The sequence below is a fragment of the Furipterus horrens genome, unplaced genomic scaffold (assembly GCF_987537825.1).
Source record: "Furipterus horrens unplaced genomic scaffold, mFurHor1.1.pri manual_scaffold_10, whole genome shotgun sequence".
Classification (NCBI taxonomy): domain Eukaryota; kingdom Metazoa; phylum Chordata; class Mammalia; order Chiroptera; family Furipteridae; genus Furipterus; species Furipterus horrens.
Window position 1 is genome coordinate 59,705,054 of NW_028327180.1, and position 20,308 is coordinate 59,725,361.

The window sequence follows — 20,308 nt, forward strand, 5'->3', positions numbered from 1 at the left end:
TAGCACCAAGAGCAGCTCAGTGTATCAGCACCTATAGAAATTCTTCTTTTCATGTAATTATTCCTTCCTCTTTTCATAAAATCCCCTTGCCTTCACCCTATAATCAGGACACTATTTGGGTTTCTGCCCGAGTCTGTGCTTTCCGAATTGCAATGCTTTTGTCCCAAATAAATGCTTATTGCCATTCATTTTGGCTTTTTAATTTTAGGTTAACATTAGTGTCTGGATTTAAATGAATTAGTAAAATTGGTGTCAGAAGATAACACATATTTGGTGTCAGGAGAAAGGAAAGAACTTCAGAGGAAACTTTTGGGGTAATGAAAATGTTCCATATCTTCATTATGTAATATTTACTTGGTTATGTACTACACATTACCATAATCATGGAACTGTACAAGAAAGTTGAATGTTTAAAATGTGGCATTGAGGGATTGAGGAAATGACATCTAATCCAGGACTAGTGCAGGGAGATCCTGTGACAGTGACTGAGCAGCAGTCTAGGGAGCAGACAAGAGCCCACGGGTGGGGCTCTGTGGGGGACCTCGACCAGAAGACATTGCCTTCCAATAGTCAGGAGGAGGTTCCCCAGCTGCTGAAGGGGTTTGGGGTTACATTAGTCTTATGGTCTATGTGGAGACCTCCAATTAGGCATTGAGCTGGCGTGCACACTCCCTTATCAAAGGGCAGTGAGTAGAGGTGCCTGGCGAGGGAGAGAGGAGGACTTGAGCCCATGTATGAGGCCAGGTGGTCCTGAAAGCCAGGAAAAGCTATCTCCATGCCAGTTCCCAGCTCCAGATGGCACAAGGCCACGCAGTATTCCTTTTCCTCTCCCCAGGTTCTTTGATAGCCCTTTGTGCTTTTCTTGAGTTTGTTTCAATGTATTTCTCTTCCTTATAATGAAAAAGGGCCCGAAATGAAAAGTTCTTAGACTGGGTAAAAATAATTGTAGTAGATAATCCTAATACATAAAGTTTTCTTACCAACAATGTAAAGGAGACAAAACCTGTAATACAAAAATGGACAAATGACATGAATAGACAATTTGCAAAGCAAGAAATATATATGGTTTAAAAATGTCAAAAATAACAATTGTATAAAAGAAACATAATTACATACACTTTTTCCCTTTTGCTGTGACTACATTTTAAGTACATTGTTTGGATGATGTGCCATCCAGAGTATTGTACCTTAAATATCTACTTCTCCAGGTCAATAGAAAAGCAAAATTCCCTTACGCAAACTGTGAAGCTGAGAATTGAATACTGAACTCCTGCAAACGCCAAACTGACTCCCTTTTTCCCCTTCCAGGTGGCAGGGGGGAATAAAGCTGGCCCACGGGTAGGTGATCCATCTACTGATGCCGGATTTTTCCACCCTAGAAGTCAGCCTTTGGTTACACAAACAAATGGAAGACGGAGCAGGACCTGTAGAGTCTAGAAAAACCTTAGGCTGCTTCCATTTTCTGAGGTTCTCAGCATATTAAAAACTGAAGACGTGCTAAAAGAGGGTTTAAAGGAGTGGTGTGTTTGCAACCTCTTTCCCTTGCACCATCCTTTTCTCAATCCTGTCGTCAGTGCGTATGTGACCCTCTGACTAATCTTACTTCAGGATACATTACAAATTGAAAGTTGGAAAAACCTTGGATGACAGTATTTTGGAGTCTAGTTTACTCTGGGAAAAGTCCCAGCCGCAGGCTCCTAGACCTAGAACCGTGACTCTGCAGGGACGGTGACGCGCGGTTACACAGCGCAGCGCAGGCGACATCGGACTCGCAGGAGGGAGCCCGCACTAGGGCCGCCTGAGCCCGTCGGGGCCTCGCACTCGCAGCCAGGGGAACTGGCCCTTCCCGATGGCACGCCGGACCTCCTAACACTTCTACCGCCTGCCACTTGCCTTCTCAACGAAGGGAACAGAACGCAGGGCCGGCGTCTAGGGTACAAAAACCGAGGGCTCGACACCACAGCGATTGGAACGAGGTGCCGGACAGACCGCCCATTAAGGTAGCAAGTCAACAGGACGCCAAAGCGCTTGCCGGTCAAGCCCCGCCCCAGGGTGCGCGCGCGCGCGCGCCCGCCGTACCTAACGTCTGTGGCCCGCCCCTTCCCCTCCCGCCCAACCAACAGCTACTTCCTGCCTCACTCCCAGCCAGTCCCCACACTCCACGAAGAATAGCCCTAGGGGGCGTATGGGAAGGTGATTAGAGCGATGGTCATATTGACCAACCCCATTCTGCAGTTGGCGCGTGGGGGCAGGACTTTGCGCTGGCCATAGCTACTCAGGCGCAAGGGGCGGAGGCAGGGCCGGATTTAGTGCGGCGTTGGTCGGTCGCTCGTGCGGCGGCAGCCGTAGCCTAGGCCTCTTGGTTCTGTGGCACGTGACGGTCGGGCCTTGTCTGCCGCCGTCTCCCCTGCAGCGCGGAGCCAGGTGTGTGGGCGGGGGAGGCGCGGGCGCCGTCGGCGGTCCCCGGGAGGTTAGAGATGAGACGGAGGAGGCCTGCGTTTCTCTTCGGGCCTGTGAGGACCCCAGGGGCCTGGGAGCGTGGCACAGCTGCCGAGGGATGGGACGGGTCCAGGGCTTCGGGAAAGGGTTGAGTTTAGAGGGCTCAGGGCCGGGCGCACGCGCTGGTCGTGAGGGGCGAGGCCCGAACCTGGACTGCCTGGGCTGGGGAGCTAAGCCCAGGCTGCGACGCTGGGGTCGGGAGGCGTGGCAGGTGCGCTAGACCCTCCCTCCCTTGGCCTCAGAGAAAGGCAGTTTCTGCCCGTGGCTCTGCTTCTTGAGTTTTCTGAGGCATTTTGCTGGCCGAGAAGGAGGATTGCTGTAGGCCGGGTAGAGGTCTGGAGTGGAATGGGGCCTAGTCGATAACCCAAGTAGTGGGGAAAGGTGGTATCGGATGGAGAATATATTTAGGGTTAGTATTACGGATTCAATATTTGAAAGTAGAACCTCAAAGCGAGGACTGGAACCTAGCACCCTGAAGAGTATGGAGAAGGTTGTAGAACACGCAATGATTGAAAAACTTGAGCCTTCACATTTTCAGTTGTCCTGAGGTGGCGAGTCATTCAGTCGGAAATTCACTGGACGTGAAAGGCAGGAAGGCCCTCAAGCTCACCGTGGTTAGGTTGTCTGCCGCGGCCCGGCGCAGAGCCGCGGAACGCCTGGGCCAAGGTCAAGCAATGCATGTCGTGGTCGCGTTGGGATTGTAGTTGAGGGCTCGGTATTTCTGACATTAAGTTTGGTTAAGATGAAGGCCCTGGTTCAAGTCCTTCATCCGCCATATGTTGCTGTGCAAACTGTGAATTGGGCACTTTGCTGACCTTTTGTACCCAATTCTCCCCAACAGCATGGGCATAGGACCTGATGGAGTTACTAGAATTAAATGGTGGTGTGTATAAAATAGGTCAGTGAGGTCTGATGCATATTAACTGCACGGTACAAAGTGATTGCATAAATTACAGTCTGAATGCTGCTGGTCCACCGCGCTGACCGGCGCCTCACTGGCGGTTGGTTATAGGTCCGGCCCCCAGCACCAGTGGGTAAGGACCCCGCCCCACACACACACCCCGGGACCATCGGGTAATGCCTCCCGCTCCCCGCGCCACATTAGTGACTGTTGAGGGAAGTTCAACTGAGCTGAAGATGAAGAGATTGGGAGGACAAAGGTGAATGAGTCGCAGTTAAGTCCTTTACATCTGATTTAAGAACTGGAACATTTTGCTTGAATTTGTAATTAGAGGTTTTTGTGTTAAAGGGGAGCTTTGCTCATCTGTAAGATTCCCAGCAGTGCTGGAGGGTCCCGAGCCGCCTCCATGCCCGTCATGTCCCAGCTGTGCTGGCCTGGCAGCGAATGAGGAGCTCGGGGCGCACCAGACTACTGGTCGGGAGGCGCCCAGGGCAAGCAGTGCAGGGGGTCCCACAGCCAGCAGGTTTTCTGACCTGTCTGAGGGAGGTCAGTATCCCCTCACACCCTATTGTCTTAACTCAGCACTTTAACCAGCACGTTATCTTGCAGGGACCATGCGGGCAGGCGTTTCCACAGAAGTCCTTGCTGCAGTTCTGGCAATCAGGCTATGGTCTCCTTTCAGTTAGAGTTCGCTATGCCCTGCAGACAGTTTCAGAGGTGAAGTGAGGTTGGTAATGGTCAGCACCTGCAGGCCACTAGCTTTTGAACTCGGTGCTTTACACATCCTTCAAATGGAAATGAGAGGTCTCCTGTGTATCTTAGCTAGGAGGGTTCTTGGGAGGTACAAATGAATGGTGAACTTCTTTGAATAGTGGAATGAATGGTACAAATAAAATTGGCAGCTCATCACTACAACTAGGAAATAATAAAAGTGTGTGAACATAGTTGTATGTAGTTTACTATATAACTTTGTTAGAAAAGTGCCAGTTGAATGCTTGGTTAACTGCACCATATGTACTTTTAAATTAAGCTTAACTGTGAGCTGTGAAATGTATTCGGAGATTATTTATTTATTTATTTTACAATTTATTTTTACTGTACAGTATTTCTTTCCATCCCCCTTACACTGTCTTCCACTCCCCCCACCCCCTCACCCCCCACTGGCAGTCACCACATTGTTGTTCGTGTCCATGAGTTTGGAGATTTTTTTAAAATGTTTTTATTTATTTTTGGAGAGGGGAAGGGAGGGAGAGAGAGAAAGGGAAACATCAGTGTGTGAGAGAAACAGCAGTTGGTTGCCTCTCAAAGGCACCTTGACTAGGGACCTGGACTGCAACCCAGGCATGTGCCCTGACCAGGAATCAAACCAGTGACCCTTTGCTTTACGGGATGATGCTCAACTGAGTCACTCTGGTTAGAGCAAGTTTGGAGATTTTTTTTTTTTGTATTTATTTTTCCATTTGGAGATTTTTTTTTTTTTTGAAGAGTTTAGACAATCCTTAGCAATATATTTTGAGCATTCACACCTTAAATGTATGTAGTTTGTAGCAAAAAAAAGAATGTGCTATGGAAAAATCGATTCTAATGTTCTAGTCAGTGAAAAACAATTCAAAACTGTAAATACAGTATGAATATTTTTATTTTATTCATTTATTCAATATTGGGTGACATTGGTTAATAAAATTATATAGGTTTCAGGTATACAATTCCATAATACATCATTTGTATATTGTGTTGTGCATTCATCACCCTGGATCTATATTTAAATGGATGGGCATTTATAATAAAAGACCACTTTAGACTTTATGTAGTTTTTCCCCCTTTAAGTGCTTTCATTTTTTGACCAGATAAAAATCTGTAACATCAGCCCTTGTGTGGCTCAGTGGATTGGGCACTGGCCTGCAAACTGAAGGGATGCCGGTTCAATTCCCAGTCAGGGCACATGCCTGAGTTGCAGGCCTGGTGCCCAGTTGGGGATGCATGGGAGGCAACCACACATTGATGTTTATCTCCCTCTCCCTCCCTCCCCCACCCTCTCTCTAAAAATAAATGAAAATAAAATCTTTTAAAAAAGAATGTGTAAAATCAGAAGGTACATGTAAAAGTAAAATGGTTTATCTGTGACTGCTTCCTTTCCAGTCTGAGACTTTCTTATTTGCTTTAAAATTCAAGAGTTTTAGAACTAGTAAAACTTGAAAGGTGGCACTGAACAACAACTGGTAATAGAACTCACTGCTAATGTTGAGCACATACTGTAAGCCAGACACTGTCTTAAGCAGTTTACTTGTGTTTATACAATAATCCTAAGAAGTAGATAGTGTTGTTATTCTCATTTTAGAGGTGAAACCGAGGCCCTGGCCTGAGTAATTCACCCAATATACCAAGTTATTAAGTAGTTGATGAGGGATTATGACTTGAGTTCCTGCTGATAAACACTACTATATATGTCGTAACTGTGACCTTGAACAGTTTGTGTAACTTCCCTTAGACTTAAATTCCTGTTGTGTCAAATGGGAATGATAGAACATCCTGCAGTTCTTGTGATGATTAAATTAGACAACCTAACATATCTAAAGCCAGAAGGACTTAAAATTTAAAAAGATGAATGGATAGCCTGTGTGAAATACAGCCTCAGTTTTTATTATACACTGCCTTTTTTAAAGTCACCTTTTTAAAGCTCAGTTGGGTGTTGTTCCACAAAGCAAAAGGTCAGTGGTTCGATTCCTGGTCAGGGCATGTGCCTGGATTGTGGGTTGGTCCCCAGTTGGGGTGCGTACACATTCAAGAGGCAACTGATTGATGTTTTTCTTTCTCCCTCCCTTTCCCTCTCTCTAAAAAAAAAGTCTTAAAGAAAATCATCTTTTTTAAAAACAACCAATAAAATTAGGTAGGTAATTCTTTCTGTTTCTGTAATTTCTCATAGGTTAAAGGAATTATAATTGGGCTTTACTAACTGCTTTTAAGAGACTAAGTCCCATAAAGAAAGGCCTAGAACCAGAGAGCTTCACTGGTGAATTCTAGTAAATATCTAATGGGAGAATTAACACCAGTTCTTCAAAAATTCTTCGAAATAGAGGAAAGAACACTTTCCAGCTCATTCTATGAAACCCTGATACCAAAACCAAACAGAGTACATAAGAGTGCTCACTTTAGCATCGGCCTGTGAGCCAAGTGTCGCTGGTTCGATTCCCAGTCAGGGCACATTACTAGATTGCATGTCAGGTCCCGAGTTGGGGGCGCGAGTGAGAGGCAACCACACAGTGATGTTTCTCTCCCTCCTTTCCCCTCTCTCTAAAAATAAACGAACAAATTATTTAAAGAAAAGTGCTCACTTTAGCAGCATATATACTAAAATTGCAATGTTACAGAGATTAGCAGGCCCCTGTGCAAGGATGACACAAATATGTGAAGCATTCCATATTTTTTAAGTAAAAAAGGCACGGGAAAGGAAAACCACAGACCAATATTTCTTATGAAAACAGATGCAAAAATACTGAATGCTAGCAAACAGAATCCAGTAATATAAAAAGGATTTATTTGCAAGAATAAACTGGTTTTTTTCCCATGAATACAAGGCTGGTTCAGCATACAATAATAAATGCTATATATCACATTAATAAAAGGACAAAAACCACATGATCATCTCAATAGAAAGAATTTGACAAAATGCAGTACCCTTTCATGGTAGAAACACTCCAAACAAACCAGAAATAGAAAGGAACTTCCTCAGTCTGATTAAGGGACAGAGAAATCCCTTACCTGAGATTTGTGATTCCCTTTTTAATTTCTCATGGATTAAAGGGATCAGAGTTAAAAGTTCCTAATTTATTTTGAGAAACAAAGTACCACTAAGAAAATCCTGGGACCAAATGGCTTCACTGGTGATTGTACTAAGAACTTAGTGAAGAAAACACCAGTTTTTAACAAATATCAAAAATAGAAGAGGGGAGAACACTTCCCAGTTCATTCAATGAGGCCAGCGTTACCCTGATACCAAAGCCAGGCAAAGCCTTCAGAAGAAAACCACAGACCAGTATCTCTTAGGAAAATAGATATAAAAGTAGACAACCTGAAAAGATAAAATATAAAAATTTAAATTTAATAAACTCAAATAATTTGAGTCTCCATTTGTTTTAAAGATCTTTTAAAAATCATTTATTTAAAATATTTTTGTTTTCAGAGAAAGGGGAAAGGAGGGAGAAAGGGACAGACATCAGTCTGCAAGAGAAACATTGATTGGTTGCCTTTTGCCTGCAACTCAGGCATGTGCCCTGGTGGGGGAAATCAACCAGCGACCTGTTGCTTTGCAGGCTGGTGCTCAATCCCCTGAGCCACACCAGCCAGGGTTAAAAATCTTTAACAGGGTTATTATTTTTTCTTTAATAGATCCCTTCAATAAGGGACCTTTATTGAGGATAACATTTCTGCCTTTGAAAGGTGGCAGATTTAATATTTATTTAGTGTTTTCCCATTCCTAAAGTTGATCTAAATAGTTATTTGAATTTGGTAAAATCTGATGCACACTGTGTTTGTTTCAGTTAAATAGAATATTTTGTGTTCAAAGTCTCATGCACATTAAATGTGTATAGTAAAACAATGACTTTAAAGAATATGCTGAGGACAGAATTATCATTAACCAAAAATAAATTAAAATTTGGAGAATTAATAAAGAAATAATTGGTGATAGGGAATAAAGTCATAGATTATTGTGGACATTTCTATATCCAAATGTTAAAATTGTATATATGCACCATTGCAAGGAAGAGTTAAAGAAGAAATCATATTAATATAATTGGAGAAAAGCAAGTTTTTCTTGTTATGTAACATCATCATTCAGCTTTATTAAAATACGTTGGAGGAGTAGGCAGGCATATTAGACCTTTTGGTCCAGTATGAGAATTGAAAATGTATTAACTGTGGTGATATTTTAGGTATCAAAGAACAAACTATTTAGGTATACCTATAAAGTGCTGGACTCTGATAGACTTTGTATTATCTTTTTATATTTTCACACCAAGCTTTTGAGTTAGTAGTACTATTACGTGCATCTATAACAGTGGGACAGAAGACTCATAAAAGTTTTAATAAACTGAGCGAGGCTAGAGAGGAGCAGGAGAGTCGGAAACGCGGGTTTCTCTGATGGGACAGGTTATACCACCACATACACTGTACTGCATGTGTATGAGGAATTAACTTTGTGAATCGTGTTTTAAAATAGGAAATTTCCACCTCTAGAATTCAAGATCAATCCACTCTTTTTGAAGTTAAGGGTGGATTGAAATAGTAAAAGTGAGTGTATTAGATTCTCTTGAAGAATTCTGACCCTGAGATTGTGAGAGCTGGACTTTTTGCTCTGTCCTTGGGAAATTGGGAAGCAAGCCAGAAAGCATTTATATTAATAAGTGTACATCAAAAATGTGTTCGTATTTGGCTCCTGTTTCTTGGTTTTGTGTACATTTTTCCATGTGATCCCAGAGGGTAGAGATTCTCTGACTTGGATATAGGTAGGTAGTTATATTTGATTACTAAAAACAGAACCCTAATTAACTGAAAGGGAAGGAGAAAGACTACCTCAAGTTCAAATTTCTAATCCAGTATACATTTGATTCTTCTTTTGAAGTTTTGTGCTTTAGAAGACTAGGCCAATTTAAAGGTATGTAGTTTCTAGACAACTTTGATTAAGTTTAAAGAACCACCTTCAATGATCCAACTATATATATATTTTAAAAGCTGTTAATTTTGAAATAATTACAGACCCACAAGAAATTGCAAAAATAGTCCAGAGAGGTCCCTGTGACCATCACCCAACTTCTAAAGGTGGCATCTTATGGAACTCTAGTATAATAGCAAAAGCAGGAAGTTGACGTTGGTACAATCTATAGACCTTACTCAGATTTTACCAGGTATTTAATGCCCTTGTGTGTACATAGTTCTGTGCACTTTTATCTATGTCAGTAATTCATTTTTAAAATTTTTACGTTTTTGGCATTGTTTTTTACAGAAGGAAAATACTAGAAAGAGTCTTGAATAGGGCTACCAAACTTAAGTGCTTTTTTTGTACATTAGATTGCTAAACAATAGGTTATAATTAGTTTATTTTGATATTAACCATAACCCCCTCCAAAAAAAACCGATTTATAGAACTAATAATACAGTATATGTGTAAAGTCTGAAAACATGGGCAAATAAATAGTCATCAAGGTCACCTTTAATCTATAAAAAATTTTTTCCATACTAGTTTTTAAGAAAGGGATTGATTTCTAGTTGGCGCTTATGACATTGAACTGTCAGCGAGTGCTCTAAGAATGAAGGAGCAGATGGATTTTCTCCTTTTACTCCAGAAAACAGTCTTGAACTCTGCCACCCAGCTTTTATCAAAGGCCCAGTTGAGATTTATGGATGAGTATTTGAAGGACATGCAGACTGTTCATTTCTCTGAAACCTAGGTATTGTCAGTTTTACTTTTAGGTCAAGTTCTAGATCTGTAGTAATTGGAACTTGAACCATATAGTGTTTACCCTATAGTATTGGTTTTATTGACCTACTCTTTGCTTATAAAGGATATCATAAGACAGAGTCACATGAAACTCACATTTGCATATAACTTAAAGATATTTTTGAGAAAAGTTGTCCACTTCAGTAGACTCATAGATGTTAAAAGATTTTCATGTTTGTGGTTTGTTTTTTAGATACATTAAAAAGCTTTTTTTATAGAAGAGTTCTGATTTACATAAAAATTACAAAGATAGCACACAGAATTTCCGTATACTTCCATAACATTCAGTTTCCTCTGTTGTTATCATCTCATATTACGATCTATTTCCTATAATTAATGAACCAATATTGAAACATTATTATTAACTAATGTCCATGTTTTATTAAAATATAATTAGTTCTTTAAAGTTAAATTTATTTGGGTAACTGGTTAATAATGTTATCTAATTTTCAGGTATACAAGATTATAATTCAACATCTGTGTAACTATTGCATACTTAGTTTTGATTTTTAATGGCTGTCTGTCCTGGAGGTCCATGCTCGTAGTGCAGTAATGTGTGATTTGGCCAAGACAGGGATTTCAGCAGGCCCATTATGAGAGCGTTACATAGCACTGAGTTGCCTAGTTATGAGTTACACATCCACCTAGCATATGCAACCTAGTTCAAAGGGGTGGGCTCTGCTGTAGTTTCCGGTAATAATCTTGCACTGCTAAAAATTATGAGAGAAAAAGAAAATGGGTCCTAAAAAAAACCCAGAAAATAAAGTCTGAGGGAAACTATAGATACTATAGCATCAGGAATGCAAGAAACTTCCTGTAGAGGAGATGATTTATTTTAGTGAGCATGGACTGTGAGTAGAAGAGATAGGAAGTGTGGCAAATGTTTCATACTACAGGAAAGTGCTATTCAGTTTAAGGTCATTTCTTTACTCACCTGTATTCCTGACCATACCTAATCTAGGGACCGCCTGCTCTTTGGCTTGGAGGAAGTTGGGAGGGAAGTATGCTGTTTGGTTTTTTAAAGCATTTTTGCACTCTGGCTGGTGTGGTTCAGTGGATTGAGTGCCGACCTGCAAACCAAAAGGTTGCAGATTTGATTCCCAGTCCTGGCACTGGCCTGGGTCATGAGGCCAAGTTCCCAGTTAAAGGTGTGCGAGAGGCAACCGATCATTGTTTCAATGTTTCTCTCACACATCCATGTGTCTCTCCCTCTCTTTCTCCCTCCCTTCTCTCTCAAATAAAATATTTTAAAAATCATACAATATCTGGATTTTAAAAATACATATAAAGTAAATATAAAAATAAAACCATTATTACTTTATTGTTGAGCTAGTTTTAAATTTCCTGTTGATAATTTTAGAAACAGTATGACAGCAGAGAAGTATGCTCTCTGCTTATGATTGATTCTGTAAGTGTAAAGACAAATGAAGACTTAAAAAGGGACAAACTTATGAAATCCTCCTAAACATTAAAATATGTGGAAAATAATTTTGTGTCTTTAAGACAAAAGCAGTATAGAATTACCAAGTAGAGTACTTTGTAGTGGGAAATAGCAAACTTGGCTTCTGATCGTGATTTGGCCAGAGGATTTCCCATAAAATTCATACCCAGTTTCCCCTACTAACAGTTTATATTAGTATAGTACATTTATTACAATTAATGAACTAATATTGGTGCATAATTATTAACTATAGTCCATATTTAATCCAGATTTCCTTTTACCCACTGTCCTTTTCTAGGACCCACATTACCTTTAGTCTACATGTCTCCTTAGGCTTCTCTTGGCTGCAACATGTTTTTAGGCTTTCCTTGTTTTTGATGACTTTGACATTTTTGAGGACTGCTCGTCAGGTTGTTTTGTAGAATGTCCCTCTATTGGGACTTGCTTGATGTTTTTCTCATGATTAGACTGAGAATATGGATTTTTGGGGAGGAAAACCACAGAGGTTAAAGTCCTGTTTTCCTCATAGTGTGTCAAGGGCATGTACTATCCACATGGCCTATTGCTGTTGATGTTGACCTTGAAATCACCTGGCTAAGGTGTGTTTACCAGGTTTCTCCTGTGTAAAGGTAATCTATTTTCCCTTCCCAAATGTCTGGCCTGTTTGGAGGGAAGTCACTGTGCAGTCCACACTTAAGGAGCAGGGAGTTATGCTCCACCTCCTGGAGGGTGGAGTTGCCTACACAAAGTACTTGAGATATTTCTGCCTGGGAAGTTTGTCTCTCCTCTCCCATTTATTTATTTACTCAGTCTATTTTTGTCAGTGTAGATTCATGGGCATTTATTTTATACTTTGGGGTATAATCTGATACCACTTATTTTGTTGCTCCCACTGTTCCAGCTTTGGCCTTTGGGAGCTTTTTATTGTGCTCCTTTCAAACAGCCCCCTTCATTGTGGGTGTTTTGTTTTTGTTTTCTTTTTTTGAACACTTTTTTCCTTTCTGGCACTACAAAATGCTCTAGCTCATCTTGTATATTTTCTGCTTTAATACTAGAATCAGTCATTTCTTCAAGGAGCTATTTCCTTTTATTGGTGATGATGCTAGAAACCAAGATTAGCACTAGGTGTAATTATTGGTACTGGGGTATAATTTCTTTAGGCCCTCTCAGCTGACGACAGAGCAAGGAAATATATGTGTGGATATTTACATATAACTATAAATATTTCTGTATGTAACCTGTATATCAAACTAAAGGTGAGATCATACTGATGTCTCCACCTCCTGCCTGTTACCATGTGGATTATTCTGGCCTCTTTCCCTTGCTAATCTGTAGATTCCTATCACCAGCATTACAGTGGGTCCCACCATCCATCATACCTTTGCTTCATTGTTCAGTTCCAGTATACATACACAGTGGCATCAGGATTGTTAACCTGCATACCGGTGAGAAACAATTCACCAACTAAGAAAAGAGCTTTTTGTAAGGTCTAGGTTTACAAACTGCAGTCACTTCCAAAGTGAACTTTGCTCAGGGCCTTTTTCCTCCACCATCTTGAATGGAGCTGTTTCATACATCTATGATACATTAGATCATTTCATTATATCCTGCACGCTGTCCTGAGATCACTCAGCCTCCTAGATGATTTCTTTAATTTTTCATACATTAAGATTTGCCTTTTGTATTATAAAGTTTTATGGGTTTTGACAAATGCAGAGTGTCATGTATCCATATAGAGCATAAAGTATAGTTGCACTGTGCTTACCTAGTCAGTCTGACACCCTCCATCCCCACCTCTGGCAACCACTCATCTTTTTTTTTTAAGTATATTTTATTGAGTATGCTATTACAGTTGTCCCAATTTCTTTTTCTTTGGCTCCCCTCCACCTACCACTCCCCCTGCCTCCAGCCAACCCACCCCTCTTAGTTCATGTCCATAGGTCATGCATATAAATTTTTTGGTTTCATCCTTTCCTATGTTATTCTTAAATTCCCCATGTCTATTTTGTACCTACCAATCATGCTTGTTAATCCCTGCACCGTTTCCCTCATTTCTCCCCCTTCCCTCTCCCAGCTGATAACCCTCCAAATGATCCCCATACCTATGATTCTGTTCCTATTCTGGTTTGCTTAGTTGGATTTTGTTTTTATGTTTTAGATTCAGTTGTTGATAGTTGTGAGTTTTTGGTCATTTTAATGTTCATAGTTTTAATCTTCTTTTTCTTAAATAAGTCCCTTTAACATTTCATATTGTAAAGGCTTGGTGATGATGAATTCCTTTAGCTTTACCTTGTCTGGGAAGCACTTTATCTGTGCTTCCATTCTAAATGATGGCTTTGCTGGACAGAGTAATCTTGGTCGTAGGTCCTTGCTTTTCATCACCTTGAATACTTCTTGCCGGTCCCTTCTTGCCTGCAAAGTTTCTTTTGAGAGATCAGCTGATAGTCTTATGGGAACCCCTTTGTAGGTAATTCTCTGCTTTTCTCTTGCTGCTTTTAAGATTCTCCTTTTATCTTAAATCTTTGGCATTTTAATTATGATGTGTCTTGGTGTGGTCCTCTTTGGGTCTAGCTTGTTTGGGACTCCATGCTTTCAGGACTTCTATGTCTATTTCCTTCACCAAATTAGGGAAGTTTTCTTTCATTATTTTTTCATATAAGTTTTCAGTTTCTCACTCTTCCTCTTCTCCTTCTGGCACCCCTATGATTTGGATGTTGGCACATTTAAAGTTGTCCCAGAGGTTCCTAAGCCTCTCCTCATTTTTTCAAATTCTTGTGTCTTTATTCTGTATTGGTTGAATGTTTATTTCTTATGTTCCAAATCATTGATGTGAACCCCAGCTTCCTTTCCTTCACCATTGGTTTTGTGTGTATTTTCCTTCCTTTCACTTAGCATAGCCTTTACTTCTTCCCTTATATGTTAAAGTCAGTGAGCATCATTATCACCAGTGTTTTGAACTCTGCATCTTTTAGCTTGGCTATCTCCTAGTCGCTCAGTTCTCCTACTGGAACCTTGATCTTCTCTGTCTTGTGGGCCATACTTCTCTGTCTCCTCAACTTGACAGGCTCCTGTGTTTGCCTCTGTGTCTTAGGTAGAGCTCTTGCTCTAGTTGCATTGTATGGGGCAGAGCCTTATGTATTTGTCAGTGAGGGGTGACCCATTTCACCACATTGAAGCACTGTGTGGGGGAGGGGCCTGAGAGGGAACAAATTGCCACTTGTTCAGCACTTGGGCCTTTTCCAGTCACTTCTCCCACTTCCATATGGGACTGCCGCCCCTCTAGCTGTTGCCCTGGCCATGGTTCGCAGAGTGGGTGGGTCTGTGGACATTCTAAGATGCTAGGGGCCTCTAAACAAACGGACTCTGCTGAGAAACCGGGAGTTTCTTCTGCTGCCCCAACCCCACTGGTTTTCACAGTCAGAAGCAATGAGTCTTTATTTTCCCCAGCACTGGATCTGTGAGCTGTTCTGTCTGGTGTGGTGCTGGGAGCACTCCCCAGGTGTCCCCTTCTACTTTTTAAAATGTGTGACTGTGCTTTCTACTAGCCTGCCACAGCTGCTGTTGTCTCCACTGCTGCCTCTGCCTCCTCCTCCCCTTCTCCCTCCTTCTCCTCTTCCTTCTCCTCCACACCACGTCCTCTCCTCCCTGGCTCTGCCCACCCTACCCATCTGGATGAGTATTTTTTCTTATATCTTTATTGGACTTCCATGCAGCTCGATTTTCTGGAAATTCTGGTTTTCTCCACCAGAAGGTTGTTGTATTTCTTCCTAGTTGTAGAGGGAGATGCAGCAAACCACTGATCTTTTTACTGTATATAGAAGTTGCCTTTTTCAAAATGTCGTATAATTGGAATTATACAGCATATTGCCTTTTCAGACTGGTTTCTTCCATTTAGCAGTATTCATTTAAAATTTAAGTTTTTTTTTTTTTTAAAGATTTTATTTATTTATTTTTAGAGCGAGGGGAAGTGGGGAGTAAAGAGAGGGAGAGAAACATCAATGTGTGGTTGCCTCTCACACGCCCCCAACTGGGGACCTGGCCCGCAACGCAGGCATGTGCCCTGACTGGGAATTTACCTGGCAACCCTTTGGGTCACAGGACAGTGCTCAGTCCACTGAGTCACACCAGCCAGGGCTCATTTGAGTCTTTTTGTGGCTTGATAGTTCATTTCTTTCCATTGCTGAACAACATTCCACTATGTGGGTGCTCTAGTTTATTTGTTGACCTGTTGAAGAATGTTTGGATTTATTCTTCAAGTTTTGGGTAATTATGGGTAAAGCTGTTATAAACATTTACACACAAGTTTTTGTGCATTTGTAAGCTTTCAGATCAGTTAGGTAAATACCTAGGAGCATGATTGCTAAATCATATGTTAAGACTATGTTTAGCTTTGTTAAGAAACTGACAAACTGCCATGGCTGGTATTGGTTAGTGGATTGAGCGCTGACCTGCAAACCAAAGGGTTGCCAGTTCGATTCCCAGTCTGTGCACATGCCTGGGTTGTGGGACAGGTCCCCAGTTGGGGGTGTGCAAGAGGCAACCACACTTTGATGTTTCTCTCCCTCTCTTTCTCCCTCCCTTCCCCTCTTGCTAAAAATAGATTCTTTAAAAAAAAGAAAAGAAAGAAATTGCCAAACTGTCTTCCAAAGTGGCTATACTATTTTGCATTTTCACCAGCAATGAAATGAGTTTCTCTTGCTTCACATGCTTGCCATTAAAAAAAATTTCACAGGGGAACAATTTTTGACATAATTTCTGTTGAATTTGATTTTTCAGCTGTTTTAGACTTAGATAGGCATGCTGATTTCAAAACTGCAGTTAGTTTTCTTCGATCACGTCTATATTTTTTCTGTACAGCTTATCATCTTAATGTGACCACTCTAGACTGGATCGAGGGAAGCACTAGTGCTCTCCTATTGGCAGAGTGCAAACCTCCCTTGAGTGGTGAGGGGTGGGGGACAACCTTAGAGACAAGCAACAGGTTCATACTTGTCTAGGCTATTCAGTGACACATGAGAGTGTGGTGAGAGGTTCTGTGCCTCTCTATATAGTGAATCGTATTCCAAAGTGTAGTCCGAGTTCTTGTCTATACAAGGAGTTAGCAGAATTTATTTTTATTTTACTTATTTGTTTGTTTATGTTATTTTTAGAGAGAGGGGAAAGGAGAAAGAGAGGGAGAGAAATATCACTGTGTGGTTGCCTTTCACTCTCGCCCCCAACTGGGGACCTGATGTGCAACCTAGTAATGTGCCCTGACTGGGAATCGAACCAGTGACACTTGGTTTGCAGGCCGACGCTCAATCCACTGAGCCACAGCAGCCAGGGCTTATATTTTTATTTTCATACGTACTTATTTCCTTCAGATCATGTGTGCCTCTGCTATTTCTCGTCTTAAGTGCCTAAACAACCTTGATGCGTTTTGTTATCTGGGGCAGTTTCACCACTCCCAAAGGACAAACATCAGCGCATTAGTCAGGCAAGCCTATTTTGCATATTTTAAAGTAAAACTTGGTGATCAAGAAAAGTCTTGGGTCCCTCACAAGGTGTGCAAGCAGTGTGTCGAGAGTTTAGAGTTTACGGATGTGGACGAAGGAAACATGATAAATTGCTATTTGTTATACCCATAGTTTGGCTGAGAGTCCAGAGATCATTCAGGTGACTGATACTTTTGTATAGTGAAAACGCCAGGATAGAACAAGAAAAATATATGTAATATAGAGTATCCTAGTCCATCATCACCTATACGCCCAGTGCCTCATTCACCTGAAATCCCAGTTCCAGTTTTAATTGAACAACCCTCTTTTGAAAAAGAGGAGAGTGGTGAAGAGCTAAGTCATAGCAACGATGAAGATTTTGAAATTGAAGATGACTCAGTTCGTAAAGGATTTGATCAGCATGAGTTGGTTGATTTGGCACGAGATTTGGGACTATCCAAAAAGGCTTCAGAACTCCTAACATCAAGACTGCACGAGAAAAACTTGCTTGATAAAGGCGGGAAGGCATCCTACTTTTTGATCAAGAGAAAGTTCATTTCTGCAGTACTTTCGAAGTGATGGTGGCTATGTGTATTGCCATAACATACATGGTTTAATGGAGGAACTGGGAATTCTAATCTATAATGCAACTGAATGGCGACTGTTCTTTGATAGCTCAAAGCAGAGCTTGAAGTGTGTCCTCCTCCACAATGGCAGTTTATTTGGTGCAGTCCCAATTGACCATTCAGTTCGTTTTCATGAAGAATATAAAGACATAAAGAGAGTCATTGATATGTTGCAATATCACAAGCACAACTGGATCATCTGTGTTGACCTTAAAATGGTCTGCTTCCTTCTTGGTCAGCAATGCGAATACATCAAGTATCCCTGTTTTCTGTGTATGTGGGACAGCAAAGCTCATGAGAAGCATTGGGTAAAGTTGAATCGGCCTCCAAGATCTGACCTCAAACCTGGTGATCCAAACATTCTACATGAGCCACTTGTTGACAGAAAGAACCTTATATTCCCACCTCTGCACATAAAACTGGGTCTCATGAAGCAATTTGTTAAAGCTTTGCCAACTGAAGGAGACTGTTTCAAGTATCTCATTTTGGTATTTCCTAGCCTGTCATTTGAAAAGAGAAAATACCTTAATATGTATGTTTGGTAGCAGAACTTTACTACTTGTACACAATTTGACTTACAGTAACAATATATAGCCTTTATATGAATAAAATAACTCTAAATAAATAATATATTCAGGTAATTTTTTTCTTTATTTTCCTTTGTGCGTTTTGTATGATTTTTGGGACAAAGGGAGGGTGTCCTGTGCCTTAAGTTGATGTGATAGAGGAAAACTCGGGTCATTTTTGGATTCAGATGCCAAAAGTTAGTCAAAAACAAGTGTCAGGTCTAACTCAACGAAAATTGTGTTCCCCAGTGGTATCTTCTTGTTTTAATTTGCAGTTGTGTAATGGCAAATGATGTTCAGCACCTTTTTATATGTTTATTTGTCATCTGAATATCTTTGGTGAGGTATCTGTTCAGATCCTTTGCCCATTTTTTTAAAGGTTTTATTTCTTTACTTTTAGAGGAGAAGGGAGGCGGAAAGAGAGGGAGAGAAACATCAATGTGCCAGAGATACATCCATTGTTTGCCTTTTGCATGTGCCCCCAACTGCAGATCTGGCCCCCAACTGTGGACCTGACCCACAACCAGAGCATTAGTCCTGACCGGGAATCAAACCAGTCACCTTTTGGTTCAGTTTGCAGGCTGGCGTTCAATCCACTGAGCCCACAAAGGAGGGCATTTGCCCATTTTTTAATTGAATGGTTTTCTTATTTTATCAGATGTATTTTGCAAATGTTTTTTCCTGGCCCGATTTGTCTTTTAATTCTCCTATGCATCTTTCACAGAGTTGAGGTTTTTAATTTTAACCATTTGAGTGCCAACATCGCTGTGAATGATGCTGACACATTTTCCCAAAAGTGCCAGCATGGTTCCCAGCGACTCTTTTCAATGGCTATAAATGTAAATAACAATGGAGTAATTTGTAGTTTATGTTTTGTTCTCTTTTTTTGTACCTCAGGTTATATATTGATATAACTTTTTCTCATGTTGATCCAAATTTTGAATTTTTACACTTGTTCAAATACTGACATTAATTCTGTTATAATTTTTACTTACGTTTTAAACAACCCTTGTAATTTCATTTCTCTTTGCAAAAATCGTTGAAACTATGCATGATAAGGAAGCTTTTGCTAATGGACATTTTCATTGCTTCACGGTAATAGCGTTAGCATTTCGTTTATAAGCTGTTTTTCACTGTTGATATCTATTGATATATATATCTAATGTGAATGCTGTTGGTATTCATTTTTTTGTATGTTATGAAGTTTTTTTCCTTCCAAAAATTTGTGCAGTATTTGGCATACTTCTTGTTATCCGTGTTGCTATGTGTTTTTTCAAATTATAATCATAGGTTTCATATTATGCCATATATTATATATACTTCAAAAGCCATATTGAAGGGAAGAACTTATTTTTTCTAAAATAATTGATCTAATAAAAAAATTTAATGCAATAACTTTTTTGCTAAATTGTGTCAAAGAACACTGCTTACAAAAGAAGAGTGTATTTACTATATGTCATGAAATTTTCAGCAAATTATTATGAATAATGTTTTTATAGACATTTTTTATAAACTCTGCATTTCTCAGCAAAATATCCTGGCATTTCTCACACGAATTTTAGCAATTACGCATGGCACTCAAAGGGTTAATAACATCTTAACTTACTAATTTTTTATTTCATGTATCTTGCTTTTGATGTTGTATTAAAAAGCTCATTGTCAAACCCAAGATCAGCTAAATTTTCTGTTTTCTTCTAGTAAGCATAATAGTGCAGTATCCTTGTTATAGACCTAGTCAAATAAGTGCTCCTTTTAAAAGGACTCTATCTGATATAAGGAGTGTGGGTAGGAGGACTAAAATGAGGGAACATTTTGTTTCTTGATAATGGCAGATTTTCAGTAACAAAACAGAATTAAGATCATCTTAAAATATAGCCTTCAATTGTAAGCGTGGACAGGTCTCTAACAACACTTGGAACATTTAAGATGTCTAAAATAGTGACTCTTGGAACAAGACCTGTTGACCACAGTATTTTCTTGGGAATAAAACAACATATGTAAAGCCAGCATTGGCTAAGGCTTAAAGGTGCACATCTATGAGAATGACTTTGTAATGCTTTGGCAATGGTTCCTCACAGCTTAAACAATCCTCTGAATAATGTAAAAGTAAAAGATGAGTGCTCGCACATCTCTCTTAAGTAAGAAAGTAGGTTCTGCAATGCGGGGTGTGGGGGAAATGGTGGAGGGAGGGAGTACGTTTCCTAAGTTGGCCGGAGACTTCCTGTATCACTCCTGACAGGGCTGGTGGCCTCTGCCACCTGAAAACTATTTTCCTTTAAATGAGACTATTCTGACTTCCTCACAT

At 40.4% G+C, this 20,308-nt stretch overlaps 1 protein-coding gene and 1 pseudogene across 1 annotated transcript in view; both read left to right on the forward strand.

Annotated features, from left to right (window-relative positions):
- Window positions 1-2,288: 2,288 nt before the first annotated feature.
- The window catches only part of CANX (calnexin), a 41,439-nt gene continuing 23,419 nt past the window's right edge, over window positions 2,289-20,308 (forward strand). Inside the window, exon 1 of the mRNA XM_090290438.1 lies at window positions 2,289-2,424. The gene's annotated coding sequence lies outside the window, so the exon portion shown is untranslated. The remainder of the gene's footprint in view (window positions 2,425-20,308) is intronic.
- LOC150000386 (U6 spliceosomal RNA) lies at window positions 6,725-6,825 on the forward strand (annotated as a pseudogene).